Consider the following 5,081-nt stretch of genomic DNA (forward strand, 5'->3'; position numbering starts at 1 on the left):
CATGAAAGCTGTAACTGTGTAAAGCAATTTCAATAATCAATGGGATTGTTGGGGGCTTTAAAATTTGTTGTCAAGCACTAAAAATTGTCTTACTATTGGTTACAAATGTATGGATATATGAAAAATTAATGAAACACTGTAATCTAGAACATTAGAGACCTTGAAAATTATAACGTTTTATTTGTTTATAAGAAAGTTTATCATGAGTAGTTTGAGCAGCACTTTTGTCTCTTCATGTTACCACATGAAGTGAACATCTTTTCTGTGCTCTCAGAATTATCTTATTCCTTTCAAAATTTGGATCAGTTTTCAACATTTTACTCTTTGTACTTTCAATGCTATGAAATATCTCTGAGAGTTCCTTTAATGTGAAGTTCTTGCTGGCATCATTTCCCCGGAGATGTCTTCATCCTTTCTATAACAAGTGCTTTACTCATTTACGTTAACAAATTCACCCTCTGAATGGTGCCAGTGTCAACATTCCTACATTCAGCTATTTCTTCTGTAACTCTATTTACATTTAATTCGAATTTAACTTCCAATGTTATCCCTTTTCTTTCTTTTTCTTTTCCCTTTCCTTTCCTTCCTTCCTTCCTTCCTTCCTTCCTTCCTTCCTTCCTTCCTTTCCCTCCTTTCTCCTGCACTTTCATCTTTGTTAACCATGTCCTTCCTTCCAATTATCCATTTTGTAAAATATCATCTGGATTTACCACAGGGAGACAAGAAATCAATATAATTACATACCTTCCTGTTTGCATGCAGACTTGTTAACAGATGCTCAGAAATCAATCACCAACAGACTTTGAAGCAAGTGGCACAGTTGATCACTGATTATGGTGCACATAGATTATTTATCTAGTGATCTGTGGGCTGAAGAGCTAATAGTGAAGTTTGTACTTGTATGTAATTACCCACAAGTCATATACCATAACTGAAAGTTAAACTGTCTTATTGGGAGACTGGGGTTACTTAACTAAATCATTGTTACTGAATTTTATGCATTCAGAACCATGCAAGGACTGCCTGTAGTAATCCATTAAAACATCTTACCTTGGCCAGTGTTAAGTTCTAGGGATACTTTATGTGAATTAGAGAAGGTGCCATCAAATCTCTATAGATGCTATCCTGCCAGGCAATATGCTAGCAAAGAGCAGAGCGCCACCTACATAGCTGGAAGGTACAGAACCTGATGTGACTGTATTCATAACTACTTACTAAGAGACATCATTTCCATTCTATTAGTATTCCTTCATTTCTGTGCAGTGGGCAGGGGTCGGTGGCCTTCTCTTTATGTATATCCTTGCTAGGGTGCCCTATCCTCAAAAGCACGTGCCATGTGTATGTCAGCTCCACTGACTGATGCTGCCTATGGCTTTTTGCTTAACATGAAACATAAAATAACTAGTCAAGGATTAAAATCTTGGAATCTCTGTTCTTTAATATGAATGAAAGGCTCTGCAAAGAGAACTTTTATTTAAAGAAAAGAATATTGGAGGAGATGAAGTAAACTAGATCAGAGTAGAGCTATACACTTGGTCTCACTCAAGTCCCCTTATCTACTTGTTTGTCCCGAATTGAATGGTGGTCTTTTTTTTCATTCATCCAGAAGTCTGTTACATAGGAAAGAGTGCCAATGAACAAGATGTTTTATTGCTAAAAAAAATATTGTTTGGATAACATGACATCCTTTTCTTGAGAATTCACAGAAGTAATTTTTCTCTGATATTATTATCAGGGAGAATGATACTTCTTTTAAACAATTCTTTGTTTCTTCCTGCTGAATTATGTTATTCATCATATTTCTTATTTCTTCTGAGTTCCTGGACTTAACCCATATGAATTAATTAATTTGGGATCAAATTTGTATTCTTCAACCAACAAATACATAGAACACGTTGGTGAGTTTTTCATACATTACAGCCATGTTTATTCGACCTCACTTTTCTTTGTGTTATTTCCTTTTGTCTTATTTTTCTTATTCATTAATTTTATTCGTATTTTTATCCAGCTACATACATATACACATGTATCTTAAAATCTTTCAGACAAGATGAGGTACAAATAAATGAAAGGATATAAATAGAGACTGATTTCATAAAATATATTAAGTCATCAAAAAAGGCATTTGTGCTTAAAACTTTCATATTCAGTTTTGTCATAGGTCCATTTGGTCAGCAAACTTTGTGAGGAATACGGGATTTAAAAATCTTGATAAATATAGGATATAAAAATATTTATTGATTTGTTTATATAAATATCAGGGGTGACCAAACATGTGTTTGAAAGTCATTGATTTATGAAGTAAGTAAAAATGTGGTAAGTAATTTTACCAGATTATTTTGCAAAAAGTCACATTCTGTTTTCCAAACTAGTAACCTAGTTATTAGTTAGCCTTTATTTTCTCATACTGAGGTCACAATTAACCTGCAGAACATTCAAGAAACAATTCAAGGGCGTAATACAGTTTGTTTTATTTTGGTAACTAAAGACTATTGCAAACAACCTAACATCTGTAGTTTTATAAAGACTATGCAAGATGAATATTACATAACAGCAATTGCAGCATCAGAAACAGTTTCATGGGTAATTGCCAAGAGTGCCTAAGGAAACAAAGCTAGAATTAATGGGAGTTGATTGATTAGGACATCAGATTTGGACACCAGGACAATAATGAGAAGAATTAGAAATCCTTTTTCTTTCACCATCCACAATGGGATAAAGTACTTAAGGATACTTTGCAAGAAGCAATTCTATTCTGGAAAAGAAAAAAGCACATGATGTGGGCCACAAGGCCGTATCTTTTTGCAATCAATTAATATTACTCTTTCATATTATGGTATTTATTACACAAAATATATGCTCTAGAACGTTTGCTTTCAAAATAGCAGGTAGTATTTTACTTCTAATGTAAAGCTTTCAGAGACTTCTGTCCTTTCTTCTGTCTATGTTTTATGCTGAGGAAATGACTGAAAAACGCCATGTAAAATTTTTCTTTATTTTAGGCCTATTTAAACTGCTTACTTAAACAGAAGTGCATTTTTTTATAGCCAAATTGTTTTTTAAAAAGAAAAGGAACTTGAAAATAAATTTCTTCCATTTCATGTTAATTTCCCTTGTGAACTACTATTATAAACACTAACAGACAGCCATTTGCCTAGAACATCTTTTGCAGAACTTGACTACTTGTCCTTATCCTTCCGAATAGATTTTAAACTTATTTTAGGGACAGCTTTATGTAATGTAAAAAAAAAAAAAAAAAAAAAAAGCTTATACAACATTAATTTCAGTAAAGAATAAAGGCTGATATTTTTCTGATATTTTTAAACATTTAGTTTAAGAATAGACTATATCTTATTTTGATCATTAAAGAGTTATGCATACCATTCTAGGAGAATTTATGACATACAAAGAAATTTGATGAAGGGGGGTTACTGAAATTCCCATTACTCAAATAAAATTGCTGATTATATTTTGCTAGATTTCCTTTCAGAGGGACTTAGAATAATATTTTTCTGATTTTAAAAGTCACATAGTTTTATAAATAGAAAAATACATAAAAATATAAATGAAAATATAAATCAGCATTCAGAATAACTGTACAGGTTTCTGGTGATTTGTCTCTTAGTGTTTTGATTTATAGTCCTGGTTCTTCTATTTATAAAATTTTAATCACAAGATCTATGAAATTTTATATACTGATATTAGGTAGCATGATTATAGCAAATACTATCTTTAGTTGCTAAATACTAATTCACTTTAGAGATAAATCATAATTATCACATCTATTCCTTTTATTTTATATGTGATGTGTTTCCATTTTTTCCTAGAGTTTAAAAAGTGTTATAATCAGTATCCTTTTTTATAAAGTGTTCCCACCCCATAATTTATTGTGGAGGGGGAATCAGTGGTGGGCAAGGGAAAAGGGGTTGTATCTCCTTAAAATAAACTGCTGGGTAGAATTGTTAGGACAGAGGTTATTAATATTTTTAATAAGTCAAGACAGATTTATAAATTGTTAAATTCCAAATGTAATGTGTATATGAATAAAGTCTATGAAAAACTAACATTTGAAGGAAATCCATTTCCAGTAAAGGGTGAACTAGGTGATTCAGAGCACCTCTTGCCAAATTCACCTAGTAAGTTTTACCTGAAAGCATCCTAATACACTGCTGAGGTCCTCCTATAATAATCAGGGAGAGAATGAGCTACTTCTTCCTTAGGGACATTTTCAATCCTACCAGACAGGTGAGAGGCAGCAGACAACAGGGGTCAGAGTCAGGGACCACCAGGAGCAGGGACCATCTCTAAGAACTGAAACACCACTACCACCTTTGTACTTAAAAATTCTGCCAGTCCTGAGAAGACATGAGAGAAAAATCTATCACTCAGGAAAGTCATTGAGTTGGAAAGATGAAAGTTAATATTAAGTGATTGCTAAAGATAGTTACTCTAGTGCAATATCCCTTGCTCTGAGTTTGGTTGGCTAGCACATGCTTCTGCTTGGCAAAAGAAAAAAAAGTCACCTTCGAATGAATATAGAAACATCTTAGGACTCAAATTATTTCTGAATGTAATTGTTTAAAGGAACAATCAGAGACAGTAAAGCAAATAGCAGAATGAAAATACACAAACTAGAATTAGTAGAACAACATTGAACAGAAGTTGGTGAAGACAAAGTCTGGTTATGGGAATTGTTAGATATAAATTGTAACACATGCCCACTGTGTTCAGGGAAATAAAAATGAATTTGAAATTTAGAGAAAGGAACTGATACTGCATATATGAATAGGAATCAACTGGAAATTATGGCACTGAAAAATATAATAACTAAAACCAAGAAGACAATGAATGATTTTAATAGCAAGTTAAATACAGCTGAGCTGGAAAGAAGCAAAGAAAGACAAAATATAGAAGTAAAGAGGAGCAAGAGGATACAAGGAGAAGGTCTAATCCCCTTTATCTGAAATTTAAAAAAAAAAGAAGAGAAAAAAATGGGCCACAGAGAGATTTTTCATGAGGTAATGGCTGAGAACTTCCCATAACTGATGAAGAAAATAAAGCATAAGTATTAAAAGTAGCCA

Source organism: Panthera uncia, assembly GCF_023721935.1.
Source record: "Panthera uncia isolate 11264 chromosome C1 unlocalized genomic scaffold, Puncia_PCG_1.0 HiC_scaffold_3, whole genome shotgun sequence".
Lineage (NCBI taxonomy): Eukaryota > Metazoa > Chordata > Mammalia > Carnivora > Felidae > Panthera > Panthera uncia.